General features: G+C 37.3%; 1 long non-coding RNA gene across 1 annotated transcript in view; it reads left to right on the top strand.

The window, feature by feature from the left end:
• Positions 1–16,993, top strand: part of LOC146444405 (uncharacterized) — an 88,928-nt gene that overhangs the window by 29,465 nt on the left and 42,470 nt on the right. The window contains exon 2 of the long non-coding RNA XR_014849371.1: positions 1,660–1,781. This is a non-coding gene — a long non-coding RNA (uncharacterized LOC146444405). The remainder of the gene's footprint in view (positions 1–1,659; positions 1,782–16,993) is intronic.

Below are 16,993 nucleotides of genomic sequence, written 5' to 3'. Positions count from 1 at the left end.
ACAGAAGGCAGCAGGACTGAAAAGGGAAGTACCATGTGCTCACTAGACCCTTCTAGTAGGCTAAGAGCCTGGAATATCTGCTCTACTTGGGAAAGGTAGAGAGCAGACCTGCATCATTGTTTTTCCCTCTATTACATCTAAGCAGCAAATGTCACCCTCTTTCAAAAAAAGGCAGTCTGCTTTCATGGGCACAACCACGGGGCTGCCATTGTGCAGGAGACTCTAAGTGAATGGTAGCTCTGTCAGTATTTCCAAGATGTGCCTGTTTAGCTCTTTTCAGTTTTTCTTCATGTCCCTCTTATTTTTTTTCTCCCTTTTTGACAGACAAGAAGGCAGTGCTTATTGGTTTCTGCTAAGGCAATATCTCCTTTTACTACACAGCTACACAGACTAAAGACATCCATTTAAAATGTATTGTGAAATTCTGTAAATTCAAATTATTCCAGGCAGGTTGGATCCAGTCCAGACACTGGATTTTTTACGCTTCTGTCCTGTGGTTACCAGTGCTTCAATATTCTTCGTTATTCTCTGACGAGCGTTGCTGCTAGCTCTGTACTAATATGCAAGGAAGGGAGTTTTGCTGAATTGGAAATGGAGTTGATCTAACATTCATTCCTCCTTTGTTGTCACCATCACTATGAGTGATCTCAGTGACATTAAGGAGTTCCCAACATACACATTATGGGTTTTTTGGTTTTTTTTTTCTATTTGTTCTTCATTAACCAGATTTTAAATCCTTGAGTTAAAGATCTGTCTTTTTTCTCTTTTGTTGGTGAGGCCCTACACCTAATGAGGGCATGATCATTCCCAAGCTGGCTGGGGAGTAATAGAGGATGCAAAGAATTTATCTCCTTGTGAGTTACTTTCCCTGCACTTCAGTGAATACTGGCAACGAATAGTTCATTTTTTCCTGTGTAGTTCAGATGGTTCATTTGGTGAATTCTTTATTACATTGACAGTTTTCACATGGTATTGTTTCTTTGCCATGACTACATGACTAAACTTTTAAATAAGAGACTAGGAGAGTAATGAAGAGAGTGAATTCACTGGTAGCAAAAAAATCAGATTTGAGTCACATCTTCATGAATCTGTCTTTCATTATTTGACCAGCTGGAGTTTATATCCATCACTATTTTAGCCTCTGCTGATTTTTCACTTCATCATAATGTTTTGGTTAAATTCAATAATCCACTTTCTGGGCCAGATTCTGCTTTCAATTATGTTAGTGTAAATCTAAAAGAACCTCACTGAAGCACAATAAAGTTATTTTTATTTATTCCAGGGGAATACAAAATGGAGTCTGTCCTCTGTGCTGCTAGGTACTTTATATTAATCTTTAAAATCTCCTTATTTATTTACAGATGCAACATTTTTCCCCAAAAGCCTTTATCACTTGCTCCATGTGTGTTGTAAGGAAGAAGTGTTCTTCCCTGATATTTTTTCCTTAGCCCTTTTATTTTTCTCTCCAGACACTATATTATGTGTTTAACTACTTAATATTATTTCCTCCCTGTCCACCCATCTGTTTATTTTAGTTGCTTCTTCCTCTTGGCTGGCTTCTGTATAGACTCTCCCCATATGCCTGCTAGGAATGTGAATGAATATGATTAACAAGCACTGAAATGCACAAATAAGATCTTACTTGAAACTCTGTTTCAGGATCTGCGTATGGTGGATGTTTCAGACCTTGTCTGCTGCTCAGCACATTAAATATCCCCAACATAGGTGTGCAGACGAGAGCTAGTCCACACGATGAGACGGCGTTTCCTTGCAACTGATGAGTAAGTCTTGTGAAGTGATCCTTTCTGCCTAATAATCCTCTTCATGCGCTGTAGCAAGACAGTGGCTAACAGCTCTAGAGAGAAGCATGTGCTGTGCATTTGCATCTGTGTAGCAGATACGCCGAGCGGAGTCCTGCCAAAGCCTCTGGAAGTGTCACATCTTACATGGGTGTTGCAACTTCCTCTGCCTCTGCACAAGCCCTACCGCTGTTGAATTCTTCCAGAGCTCTGCTATCTTTTACACATTAATTTCATCCAGTGTTACTTCTTTGTGCGAATGTACCCTGTGGAGTTCTGCTTGCTGAGGGCTTCCTGTTGTATCAGAATTTGCAGCAACATGACGGAGACTTTATTCCTTGAGATGAAGCAACAGGTTGAGAGAGATGAGAAATTAAGACTGTGGGGAAAAAAGATGGCACAGACAGAACCTACCAAAGCTTGGCATATTGAGTTCTGTGCCTGGGAATAGCTATCAGCTAAGCACGTTATGCAAGATAAATCCGGAATCCATGCACCTTGCTTTCTGACTGCCCTATTTAAGTCATCTTACGGCTGGTTTTCTGATTTAGCAGTATTTAGTTGATCCTCCTCAGCTGTGGGCAATCACACAAAAACACACAATCTATCCCGAAGTGGAAGTTTACTGCCAGGTAAGGGGTGTTCCAGATCCCAAACCAGCTGCCTTGTTTCAGCATTAGTACTCAGTCAGCAGATAGCTGTTACTTGTGATTTTTCTGTCCCAGGAAATGGCAGTAAACTCTTTCATACACTTTGAACTTATAGCTAGAAAAATATGTAAGGACCAAATAGAAACAATACTTATTTATTTTTCAGTTTGGCCAGAAATTTGAAAAGGATTAATTTTCAACTGAGCTGAAAAATCAGTTTGTAGAAGTGCTGCCATAAGCGGTCAATTCCTTCATTGCTGTGGATAGTACTGGAAAACTGTTGCTACAAATAATTTTTGGTGAGAATTGATTTACATTTTCAGAGTAAATATGTTTGGCTGTGTTTGCAACCTCTTTGTGCTTGAACTCTGCAAGTCTGGTATAGTCTTACTGGCACCACTGTTTATGGAAAAAGACTTTTAAAAGCAGCTGCTGCAGAGTGCTTATACTAGGAAGCCCAATCACAAGGGCTACAGCCATCCAACAGCAACACAGAAATGGTGCCAGCAGGCTCATGACTGCTCACTGTTTGACTCCAAAACTTAAACAGAAATCCAAAGACATAAAATGTTTGTCTGTGTTTGAGGGGACAGTGTGTGTGTTTCATAAATGTAAAAGGAGGTAACTAATAAAAAATGCTATTTTCCCAAACAGAATAGGAAGTGAAATTAATTAAACATATTATCCACCTATGAATAAGTCCTATGTGTTGATAAAATTCCAGAATACGCCCAGTGAAAACTTGGCAAAAATCCAGGATTCAGTAGGACCTCAGTTCTCCAACTGTGTGTGAGTCTGAGTAGGTGTAGAGCTCCATTGACAAGGCTCCCAGCCTGCTGCACAGTATGGACCTTTGGAAAGAAAACTTGTGTGCATCTGAGTATGTGTAACTGGTTACATATTTGGAACCCAGATTTTATCATTAATAATAAAGTCAGAGCTAAATGGTTGGTGATAAGTTGCTGAAATTCAGAGGAAGAAATTGGAAAACATATGGTAAGATTTGGTTGAAATCCAATGGAATAAAGTAATTGAATATTGTACAAAGGCCACAGAAGGGAAATGGAAAATGTGCAATGATAAATTAATGTGTGGCCAAGGGTTACGTGTCCCATCCAGCAATATATACACTAGAAAGTAAAAAAGGTCAATGTGGGTAAATAGAGATGTGAAAAATAATTAAGGGTTGAGACACAAGCATATGTGAGGTATAAAACACCCAGGTATGAGAGAGATCCGGGAGTATTAGAGAATGAATTTCATGAAAAATTATGAGGAAAGCAAAGGTGAAAAATGAAATGAGGATCACAGAAAAGTTTAGATATATATTAAGGCATTTTTCAAGTGTCTAAGGAATGGGAGGTCAGTGAAGGAGACGGCAGTGCCTCAAAGAGAATAGAAGGATAATTTATTGAGAGGTAGATGCTTCAGAAGAATTAAATGTTTTCTTTGATTTATTGTTCATAAAAGGAATGGGGGACATATGCCAGGAATAGACAAATACCAAAGGAAAACGGGTTCATGCCAGAATTAAAAAAATCAGAAAAATTTGGCATAGGCTCTCAGCTGGTGAAAATCTGCCAGGTTCCTTTGCCCTCAATAGAGCCAGTTAACCCATTAAGGCAGTTAGGAGACATTTATCGCATATTTCCCAGTTCTAATTAATGAAGTATACAAAAAGTTATATATTCTTTTTCCTTTCTTTTCACTGATTTATCTGCTGGCTTGTTGCATGGGCTTCAGAGTAAATTTTCTATTCCATAATTTATTCACTGGATAAATTTAAGTTGAGGATGTTAGCTTAAAGTTTGATGTACATTGCTTTGTATCATAGTTCTGATGATAAGAGGAGTAATATATAAATAGGGAAAAAACAGCCATACTTATTTCAGACTGGGAATCACAAAAATGGAGAGACTATTTTGGCCAATGCCAGGGTATATGGTTTATTGGGTACAGAATATGTTTTCCTTCTGGCATTTTCAGTACAGGGATTGACTCTGTAAGCCTGCAAGCTTGATAGTGTAACACTTCATCTGTGAGCAGTGAGACGTGTGACGGTGGAGGAGCAAGTTAGAAGTTCTGTAAAAGAAGACTCCTGTGTGAATTTAACAATTTTTGGTAGCACATTTAATGAGTCATCATACTGACTCGTAGGACTTCAGGATTCCATAGCCTGTCAGGATCAGACATACTTCAGTACCCCCTGAGAATCCAACGGCAGAGCAGTTCTAACACAACATTTAGTGTAGTGCCATGTGTGCAGCAAGAAGTGACTTGTCTTCTTTTTTTCCATCAGTCCTGCTGCTAATGTTGGATGGAAATGAACCTTTTTCTTGTGACCAAAATCCTGGGGCTTTTTTCTGGTTTCCTTCAGTGTGTTCGCTTTCACAAAGCTCTAAACTTAGTTTTCCACTGAAAATCATAGTGCTTTTTTCTACATTTTCTTGCTATCCTTTTGGTGGATTGCCTTAAGCAAAATATTTTCATTGAGCAGTACTGATTAAAATCCTGATGCCAGTGACATGTTATTGCCATACAGGATCCTCTGGAAAAGCACTTTGTATTGACACCTGGGTCAGGACTTTGCAGTCCATTCACTGGTTTGGGCTTGTGAGGAGGAACTTGAACAGGGAGGAGGAGGGGAGTCCTAGAAACCTAACACAGCTGCTTCCAGCTGTATTTTCCTCCCTTTAGGTACTCAGCAGGAAGGCAATGACAGAGCTACCTTGCTTACTTCCATTTAATAATGCAAAAAACTGTGTGAACCAGTAAACAGAGTAAGCAGAAAAAGAGTTCTGCAGAGGAGGCATTGCCAGTAACAAAATGGAAATCTACAAGCCAAATTTTTTGTGAAAACATTTTAATCGTTTTCACACAGCTCTAAAATTAGCCCTAGTGACAGAAAACTAAACTTAGTTAATGTATTTGTAGCTCTAAGGTGCACTGATTTATTTATGAACAGTGAATATTTTATGAAGTTGAATGAGTATTGCAAAAAAGAAGATGAATATTCACTTCAGTTTTAGAAATGGGTTGTTGTGTTTATGGCTTTTCTATGATCACTTTCTGTGAACCTTCTAGTGATTGAAATGCAATTCACTTGAACTGGTATCAAACTGTACTGTCTGAGTGCACTCAAGGATAGTGGATATAAAACTCAGCCTGAATGAATCACATAAGGACCTGACCCCATCCATCTCAGTTAGGATAATGCCCCATGCAAATCTACTGTGACTAGATTTGGAAATATATTTTCTAGCAGAACGCTTGTTTGTTTATTTTATATTGAAAAATTCTATTTAATCAGCATAAAACATTTTGAGTAAGGCAAGTTTATTTCTCTAAAAATTTAATTTCAAGAAAAAATATTTCAGTAAATTTGAAATATTCTGGTTTAACACTTTCAAATGCAAAGTGCCATTTTTCTAAACTTTTTTATTACTTCCCATGTCGAAAAATATTCTTCATATATTACCCAAGTCAGTTGCATATAGAAAAAAAAAGCTAATCAAAAACCTCAAAAACCTTTTATTAACAAAATGCATTTGAAATAATTTTAAAAAACCCCAAACCTCTCCTGGAAGTTTCAGATCCTTCAAGTCCTTATTAGCCATATTCTGTCACCATTTGTACACTTTCAGGGGAAAAAAATAAAGAACTAAAAATAAAAAAAAGAGTTTTTTAGGTACAACATTGGTAATTAAGCTGATGAAAATATTCTCCATATATATAGGCATGTGTGTGTGTGTGTGTTTCTGAAAAACCACTAGACAATTTTTGTGACACGATGTCAGTCAGAGCATAGCGGTTTTTTCTTACTAGGTCAAATATTTAAAGACTTTTCAGATCAATAAAGTAGAGGCAAACTCTGTTGAAAGTGGTTATAGGAGAGAATGATGTGAAGAATGGTTATGAATGCTTTTTCAGTGAATTGGGGTGTCCAGGAAAAGGGCTACCAGCAAAGGAAACTTTGTGGCAAATTTCTTTTTTCATATTTTTCTCCAGCACGGCGCTCACAAACAATGATATAATTCATCTGACTTCAAAGTTTTTCTCCCCGTTATACAAGAACTTTTGTGCACCATATAAAAGTACTACCAACAGCAAAGTCATAGATAAAAAATTCATCACTTTGCCCATACCATGTTAAAACCAAGGCTAAATATCAGTCACCCTGGTTCACAGCCATTCAAGTTAGTGCAAAGGTACTTACCTATCTTTGCTGCAGCTCTGCTCTGATGTGATTAGGCACAACCTGAGGTGGAGGGAAAGGGAAGATCTCTGCCATTACCTGCTGCCTTTGCCAGCTGGCAGCCTTTGGCATCAGAATGGAGTGAAGAGCTCAGGCAGTACTGTCCAAATGCTTTTTGCTGAAGTGCATGTTGTTTGGGCTTGGTTTCTTGACTATTTAAGGCAAAGGAAATCTTTGCACAGTCCCTCACTGCTCTTTAACAAGGACAATTTCTAAAATTCCTTGATGAAACCAAGATATATGAGAGTTAAAACTGAGAAGCACACAGGGTTTGATGTCAAGAACTATGTGTGCCTGCAACATATGGTAAAAGAGAAAATATTAAAGGCTGCAACCTGTCTATAAAATTAAAAATTAAATTGAAGATCCTTGTCTTAAACAGTGGAAGTGGGGAATGATTGTGTATGACAAAATTGTGGAGTTTGTCCCTCCAAACCCCAGAGGACAAGATCAGCAGTGCCAAGCAGTCTTCGCCTCTTATCTCACCACCAGTGTGTTTCTCTACCTCTGGAACACGTTTGGCCTTTGATAAGGTGATAACTAATCTGAGATTTCAATCTTAATTTTTCTTAGTGCCTTTTTATTTAAAGTTGTCTACACCATAATTTTCTGTGATGTCTTGATAAAGACACATCACTACAAAGAGAATAGGCTGGGCTTCCTTGGCATAGACCTTCAATTGAATCTCTGTTTATGATAAAAATAGAAAAGGTGCTCCATGTGTTGACCTTGGCCACCAGCCTGTAATTCAGTATAATCCTGGCAGAGACACCTTACTAGATATGATCATCAAAAAGTGGATTATGTAGCTGAACTCTGCTCCAATGCTGAAGCATTCAAAATCTATTTGGAAAAGTGTCAGCAATACAGTGTTTTTATATGTCTTGAATGTCCATGAGAAGCCCTCGGTAGAAGCTCCTTCACCGGTTATTATACTATCACCTGAAACCAATTGCCTGAAACAAACTGAAATAAGATCTTCTTTAAAACACCCTACTCTGAATTCTCATTAGGTGTTGGGACTAGTTTAGCAGTTGTGTTCAGACTACCTTATAGAAACAGAAAAACAGATTTTATTGCTGGGCAGAGGGCTGCATGAGATTTTTGGTTGATTGCAGTTTTGGTGTGGTTCTTAGCTGTCCTTTAAGTAAAGAAAGCTTTTTAGTTTCTTTAGAAATGACTGATAAAATCCTGTGAATTTCTGAATTTATTTAATTTCTGTATTATATCTGTTTATAGGACAAAAGATAAAGTTTTAATATAATGATGCATAGCTGTGGTCAAGGTTCTTCATTAATTAGAAATAGAAAGTAAGCTAATGGCATGTTCACAACATGCAGTGAAATATGTTTAATTAACATGGAGAGGACTCCAAAAATAGTATCTAACTGAGCTAGCTCCAAAAGCAGTAATATTGCACTTACTTGGCAAACCACTTAAGCTAATTAGCCTTGCAGTGAGAGGGGGCTTAGTAGCTCAGTTATATTGTCTTTTCTCTCCAAACATATTGCTTTTGGGGCCAAGCTAGGGACATCACCTGGCACTGCTTTTCACCCTGCAGCCTTGCTCCCACACTCCTGCTTGCCTCCCAGGTTGGGCTGCATTCTCCACCATGTGTGTTGTGGATGCACCTGCTCTCTCTTATTTTTGGAAAGAGTGGAGAAAACAAACATATCCCCCATCCTGCCCAAAAATAATCCAAATCCAAGCTCAAAAGGTGAACTTGTCAGATGATCTTTTAAAAGAAAGAGCAAAGTAAATGTTATCTCAGGGGCTGACCCTGCTGATATTGTCAAATTCAACATGTGCTTGAATATTCAATGAATTATGCAAAAATAAAGCTGTATTTAGTCCCCCTAAAAAAACTGTCCTGATAAAGGGTGGATCAAAACAAACAAACAAACAAACAAACAAAAAACCCAAAAAAACAGAAAGAGAGGAATACCTGTAAGAAGAATAAATGATTGTATAACATTATGCAGTTTGCATAGGAAAGGCCAAATAGTCTGTGCAAAACGTTTGCAGAGGGGAGAAGAATTGCTTGTTCAAGTGTCACACACTCAAAAGGCAATATGCGTTTCAGATAGGAAGCATTTGCAGAGTTGTTGAGGCATTTTGCTGGCAAACAGAAGAGTTTCTCTAACAGGTCAGTATAGGACAATTGAAGCAAAAGTCTTAGGAGGAACATGTAGTAAATGTGCAAAGAATTTCAGTGGCTTTCTTCTGATATCTTTAATGTCCAGGTGTTTCTTCAAAGAGACCATATATACTCCTAGAGCTATGACAGTCTATCCTACATGGAGGAATGTAGGAAACTTTAAACCTCTGGGTCATCAATAAATCAATTTTTAGAAATGTAAGTCAAGGTACTTAACACTATCAAATTAAAATATACTGTTCAGGATACCTAAAGGGTAGATCAGGGATCTTGGCTTATCATCACAATTCTGGAACAATAATAATGAAAAAACATATAATAGCAGCTGCATAACAAAAGTCAGTGTATGTAATGCCAATTCTTCACAGGCTATACGTGTCTATTGAGGGTTTGGTTTGGTTTGGTTTAGTTTGGATTGATTTGGTTTGGTTTGGTTTGGTTTGTAGTGAACATGATGCCTGCTTTGTGTGGGAGCAAGTGGCTAAGAGTGTTCATTTATAGCAGCATTTGCTTTGGAAAAGTGAAAGCACTACATTTTTACAGTGATCACGTACTTGAATAAGTAGTACATATAACAGGGGAGTTAAAGTGTCTTTGCTTACTATTTAATCACTTTGCAAAACAAAGTAATGGGTGTGGATTAAGATCCTGTATAATTTAATGCTTTGCCAGAAAAACATGGAGGTGCCATCACATGGATAGTATATTACATAATAGAAATTGTATAGAAAGCGTTATGAATACCCCAAAGCTTTTTCAGTTGTTGTTTCAAAAACCTGTAGAGCAAAATAATAATAATAATAAAAATAATAATAATAATACAAAGTATTCTAGTGTTTTCTCATTTTTAAAGTAAAGAATTTGTTTTCATGAAGATAACATGTTTGCCAGATTTCATCTTTCAGTGTATTCTTAAAGCCTAGTTATTTATTTGTCATAGAATTGGCAGCTGAAACTGAACCATTGCAACTCTGGTAGACAACACAATAATAGAGTGAAATACCTCTAAATATAAGGAGAAATTATTATTGCATTTTTTTCCCTTGACAGAAAACCAGAAATGAAAGTGAATAGTTTCTGTTTATAAAAAAAATGTGGTGACTTCATCTCGGAATCCCTTGGGCATGAGAACTGTGACTCAGCTGGTTTGTGATTTGATGCTGATATGCAGAAAATTACAGTCAGAACACCACAACCCCTATCAAAAGTGTCCATATCCTCTGCACTAGGGGTAAAGACTGAAATAAAACTTTTTACAAAGTGTTTCAGAATAGGGTGACAGCTGTCACCACTACTTTGTGGAGGTCTGTCTTACTGGCACTTGTGAATGACTAGCTGGCTAAAACTTCTGATTTATAGGCAGAGAAATAAAATTAGTGTAAGAATAATGAAAACAGCACCCTTACACTACCAGAAAGATAACCTTAGTAAGGAGACAGACCATTTCGGGTATACGAATGACATTTTTGAAGGTATTTTTGGCATATTTGTCCCAACTGTGAGCTAATTTTTAGTTTGAATAAGGACATAATCATGGGTTAATTATAATCAGCATACTTCTCTTTTGTAAGTAATGTCTCCTGCATGCATAATCTGCGCTACAGTTCAAAAAGTTTTACTTTAGCAAATGAATTAACATGTAGGGGCAACATAACTCAAGACTTCTAAAGTGCAAAAAGACAGTTTCACCAAGATGAGCGCAGGGTAACAGATTATTTTACTCAGCTTCTAGCTCAAATTTTGCAGTATATGTTGACTTGATTATCAACTCAGACGGGCTGCTACTGCTGCCCAAAGAGCTATTTTATAGCTATCTGGCTGTGTTGGGGAAACCACTAAGCTGAAGGCCTGGGAAGCAGAGATGCTCTGATAACATGTGTGGGATTTCCAGACTAAATTTTAGTGACAATTGTGGCAGAAATGGAAATTCCAAGTAACACAATAATTCTTGTGAGGAACAAAAATGCACAAAGTGAACTGCATCTCAATCTCAGGAAGGATATGAGGATAGTACTGCTAAGTTACAAGTTATTGCTGAAAGAACACTAGAGAATGTGTTAGAGGAAGCAGTAGTGGTCCTCGATTTTCCCTTCCAGCTCTAGACTGCAAATCAGAAATATCTCAAGATAGTAATAATTAAGAAGAACCTAAACATTTTCAAAATTCATGGTAAGATATAGCAGCAATACGCAAGTAGATCTTAAGATGCTCAAAATCCATTTTAAGATATTGTAACAACTTTCAGGCTCTGGAAGTTTTAGACAAGTGAAACTTAAGAATTTGGCTTTTCAGCTGACTATCCCCACAGCACACTCTTAGGTTGTATTTTTCTCTAAAAATAGCATGAAGAAACAAAGGAATTGGAGAAAGCTGAAATCCTGGCTATATCTTCAAGAGAGAGTTCATTGTTCATTTAGTAACTGTTTCAATACTAAAAAGAAAGAAGCTAGGATAACATTACATTGTCAGTTTTCTGGGTTTATAATGAAGTTTCTAAGTTATCAAAGAGAGAAGTGAATTATATCTGACGAAGAGGTAAAGAAATTACTATATACAACAAATAAACACATACCAAGTTGATAAAATTTACTTTGAGTTCTCAAGCTCAGATTTTTCTTTATAAGCCTACTTAGAAATCCAAATAGCCAGAAGTTTTTTAAGACTCACCAGATACAGTTTGCCTGGGTTCTTTCTGAACTACCACATATTTTGAAAGTATGTTTCTTTGTACAACATTGAAACATTTTTCCATGGTGGTTCTGTGTGTGTTTTGAGTAGCACATAGGCTAGTGGCCTTTTCAGAGTTGTCTTTCCACCTGTACTTCAACCTCCTTTAAAATGAATAGGATTGTACTCAGACTTTTAAGCAGAAAAGGGGTAGCCTGGAATACAAAAGGTTAATTTTTTAGCCAGTAATTACTGCCCTTTTAACATTGCTTTTTTATTTAATCTGGTATTAATTTCATCCCTAACCTTGCTCCTGAGATCACTTATTGCCAGTGTAAAACAAGAATCCCTCTTTGTCATCTACACTGTGATCTTTGAATTAAGCTATTTGGATGGGGTATGCACAAGGTACGGTTCCATAGGGTTTATTAAAGGAAATTGTCTTAGCAAATATGTCTGTTTCATTTGATTCTGAGGAATAATTGGTTAATGAGGGAATGATTACTTTGTTCAGACATGATTACTGAAGAAATGTTTGGTCCATATGTTGCTGAATAATGGGAAATTCTCCAGTGAAAGGGGACAATGATTAGAAGAAATAAGATAGCTGGAGAATATATTCCCCAAAGTATTACACTAGTTTTTGTTAACAAGCCAACTCTAAGGATAGTGTTTCCCTCAATAGGCATGGAAGTTCAAAATACCTAATCGGTTTAAACTGTTTGTTGAAAAAACAGTAGGTAATTTCCTTTGTTTTTCTTAGATCAAAGAACTGTATCTCCCTCTGATAAACAATGTGACTATCACAGCTGTTTCTTCCCTTTAACATGATGTTAATTTGTTATTGTTGCCTTGATAGGCATGTATTAATACAACTATATCTTAAAAATAATCCCATGCCTCTCTGCTGCTTATTAGTTTATCTTTCCATAGGAATTTAGTGTATTGGCACTTTGACATACATGCAGTGTGCATGTCTGCATGCATCCACACACAGGCACAGGCACATCAGAGCTGGTGTGCAACGTAATTCTTATAGTTAATTAAGAATATTCGAGTGTTTTCATTACCCAGGGTAATTTTCACTTGCTTAGAAATTTCTCTAAGTCTTACTTTATTGCTGAAACTTGGTGCGCTTGCTTGCAATCACAAGGTATCCTTTCCTCCCTATAAAAATGGCTGCACACTCCAAGAAATGAACAAAACGTAGGTAGGTAGGTAGATAGGTAGGTAGGTAGGTAGATAGGTAGGTAAGTAGGTAGGTAGGTAGGTAGATATGACACCATTTGAAATCTAGCTGAATATATGGAAAATTTCAAAACTGCCAAGTGCTAAGGATCCAGTTCAGGAATATGTTCAAATGGATATCTGAATTGAAGCCTGTGAACAATGCTACAGAAGTTTATGGCAGGGAAGACAGGCAAGCAATGGCAGATCAGATGAGGGATCCATAGATACAGATCTCTGAACTTTCAGAAATGCTGGAGTGCTTGACTCCTGCTGATTTAAACTGGAATTAAACAGCTCAGTGCTGTTGAAAATGCCTCTGGCATCTAGCTTTGAGCTTCTGCCAATTACCCTGAAAAGTACCTTGGACCAAAGTGACTTGCCCAAGGTCATACACAAATATGTGGTCTCTTTTCTAAAGTTGAAGGAATGTTCAGTGGTTATTTCACTGAAAAAAAATATAAATTTAAAGAGTTTTTTCTGTCCATTTCCTTTTCATCCAGTTATGTTCTTTATCAGATCTGACTACAAACAAGGAATACTCAAAATTCCACTTCATAATTTCTGATGGAAAATTTCTTGTTTCATTTTTTCTGTAAGCAAAGTAGTAACTATTTGCCAGTTCAATCCCCAGGTAGTTAGCTTTCATAGAGTTGAATAAAAATGTTGTAAATGAAACATCTGTCAATACAATTATTTTCTAATAATATTAATAGACAGATATTTTTAGATGACAAAGCAAAGTGTATCAGTTCTTATTTGTTCTTTTGTCCAGAGCTGAACTTGTGGTCATTGAAAAGTACTTACCTTAAATAGTGTCTCAGCATGAGCAATAGTTCACTTAGTTCAGTAATGTGAGATTTTTCCATGTGGAAAAGTATCATAAAGGCCAACTGCTCACAGAAAAAAATGTTAGTGCATTGTCCAAGAACATGCTTGTGTGGAGGAAGCTACCCTTTCCATTGGCAAGACTGGTAGTTCAATCTACATACAGTTTGCACAGAAGTACAGTGCCAATTCAATTACCGTCTGATTAATGAAGTGTAGCAGGTTTATTTCAGGGGTCTAGCTAGCTATTAATTAGCATATTGGGGCCTATACTCTACTGTTTTGCCCTGATATGCTTTGAAAAATCCCAATGCAATTAAATAAACTCTAATATGCTTTAAATAGTTACTTGAGAAAACACATTCAGATTTTTTTAAAACCCTTATGGGATTTTTAAGCACATCCAGATTTATTGTAAAGCATCTGAAGTTCTTTGTAAACACTATTGTTGTGTTGGTTTGTGCTGTTCAGCAAAACAGCATTCCCTTTGCTTTAACAGAAGACTTCCTCCAACACGAGAAGCTGCTGTTATTTCCTTACAGTCCCCTGGAGCAAATAATGAGGATGCTGGTACCCTCAAATCCCACTAAAGTTCCTTGCACTTTTCATGATCTACCTAGTTTTTGTTGGATTTCTTCACTTTTACAGTCTTTTAAATTGTTGGGTTTTTTTCCCAAGAAGATCAGTGCTTACAGTGGAAAACTGGAAATCTTGTTAACATAGGGTTTGAGGTCAGGCAGTGGAGAGTAGGAAGCACCACACTGCCTAAACTGGAAGGAACTGAGCCCTTTCTACCCTGGACAGTAGCACAGAGTGCTAATAAATGCACTGTATGTTCCTCGGGTCAAAGGGATTGTCTGAGCAGGAACATTTCAGCGCATACTGATCACAAGTGGGCTGGAGAGATGTTTTATTCAGACCATTAACTATTTAGTGTGCTTGCAGCCTGGGAGATACATGAGTGTGAGACCAGTTAATAGAGCAATAGAAAAATTGGTTAGAGATGTCCCTTATTTATAAATTTTTTTACTCCTCTGACTTTAAATTGTTTCATGGTTTCCAGTGTGTCACACATTACTTACTCAGTTCTGTATCCCATGCACTACATGGACCAGATTTTTATTCTTTTCTTCACCAATCCCTTCTCTTTCACCCCCCAGACTCTTTCTCCCACTTCATCCAGATCTCAAATAGCTCTCAAATTTTAGTCTGCTATTCTCCCTTGTCCTCTGCTTTAACACTTATAAACCAGTTAAATCCTTTATCCGCTTTTTTCCTACAAATATCAAATTAAAACACATTTTGCTCAGGAGGCCTTCTTTTGTTTGCCTACTCACCAGTGATGCCTGCATGCTCCATTGCCTTGTGTTTGCTCATGCCTGGGTTAAATCCTGTGCTCTTAAAGATGCTTTTTTGCCTCTGAAGAAGTTCATGGGAGCTGGCCTATCTTCTTTAGACACAACAAGTTTTGGCTTTTAGAGTTCAGACTTGCATTTCCTGTACCAAAGTATTTACCGTTTTGCCTGCATACACTTTAAAGAAACTCCTCATCTTCCCTCAGTCACAGGAAAAATTAATAACAGTTCTTTTGTTAAACAGGGTTGCATGAGAAGCCTCTGTATTACATTTGCCACTATTCTGCCATATTGTCTAAAACATATATTAAGGAATGATTTTGCATATGTATGTTAATGTGCTGTTTTGCATGAAGCAGGGAGCAGTGAGTTCACAACAAGCTGCACAATCATCCCCCTCTCACTGTCCTCCTGCTCCAGGGAGTGCTGCTACGGGGGTTTGTGGAGCCACAATCAAGTAAGCTTGGGAAAGGAGCTACCAAAAATAAGGTACCACTACAGATCCAGCAGGCAGTGCAGTGCATTTGAGAAGAAGCCAAAAGCCAAGGTGAGGCAATGCTGCTGACACCCAGGTCCCACGGCAGCACTGTAGCCCTTTCCAAAGGGTTCTCATCAGCGCAAGACAGAGCCAACATGCCACACTCCTCTTGGTATCTTCCTTTTCCTGACTGATTTTTTTTTTTTTTTTTTTTTGCCATTTTCACTCATGCTGTCCTTATATTCATACAGTCCTGAAATGCACCTTGCAAACCTCTTTCTGTGCATTCTTGTAATTGATGGAGGCCTTGATCCATCAAACAATTCAAGTGCACACTGAACTCTAGGCACCTGCAGAGGGCTTCTGAATCAATAGAGTGATTCATGCACTTAAATTCAGGCACATGTTTCATTACCTGGCTGAACCATGGCAGAAGAACCATTCACTTAACATTAGGGCTGTTTTGTTTTATAAATAGCATGATTAACTTCCTGCCATTGCTATTTGTATGCAAAATGTAGTATACATATTTTGCATAACTGAAGCTAACTACAAGGTCATAACTGTGCTTTAAATGGGCATAAAGTGCTGAATAACCCGGGTTTAGGGATGATTTCTATGGGTGATTATTAAATGAATGATTGATTGACAGGCTGGTCTAACAGGGTGGCAGTGAGATGATTGGATAGCCTTGTTCCATTACAAATAGCACTCTCACCCTCCTTTAGCTCTGTCTTTACCACACTCAAGCACACCCTTTTTTATGAGGTGGACTTTGAACTATCTTTCCGTAGTGGCTCCGAAAGGCACAATGAACGTATTATGCGACTATTCATTGCAGCAAAGTTACCACATAATAATTTACAATTTTATGGAACTGCTAGGATTAGCTATGTATCATCTATTTTTAATACACATCATTGTGGTATGTGAGCAATAATGAATGTATTTAAATAAATCAAAAAATACAAATGAATGCTGAGTTGTTGTCAATCACTTGCAGATGAGCCTACTCTGGTGAGAAGATATAATGGAGAATTTTCTGAGAATGATTTATTGAGTCAACCAGCATTACTCTGGAACAACTGATACCTTTCCAGCATAGGGCTACACAGTCAGGTAAAGTTAAGTGTGAATACCTAAGTGACAATTCTGAGGATAAATTTTGTCTAAAAATTTTATCTGGATTTTTTGAATTACAGTGTGAATTAAAATAAAAAATTTAAAAAAAAACAAAACCTGAAGCAAAACTGAACAGGAAAAAAAAAAACAAACCAAAAGCAGAATCAAAAGGGAGCATGGTCATGCCTAATTTGTAACTTACAAGTGCTGGAGATTTCTGTACCTCTTACGCATTCACGTGTTGACTTACTGAGATGAAAGAAGCCCTTTCTTTGTCCCTTCAAGCAAAAAAATTACAGTTTCAAAGGAAAAACCACTAAATTTAGGTTTCTTGCTTTCTCTTTGTGAACTGCTTTTTTGCCTTTTATTTGGAGGGAGTTACTCTCTGAAGTTGTATCATAATCAGATATCTTAAAGTAATAAGACATAAAAAAATTCTAAATAATGAGGTACG

Source organism: Lichenostomus cassidix, chromosome 1, assembly GCF_008360975.1.
Source record: "Lichenostomus cassidix isolate B80296 chromosome 1, HeHo_3.0, whole genome shotgun sequence".
NCBI lineage: Eukaryota > Metazoa > Chordata > Aves > Passeriformes > Meliphagidae > Lichenostomus > Lichenostomus cassidix.
This window is presented reverse-complemented; position numbering and strand designations above follow the sequence as displayed.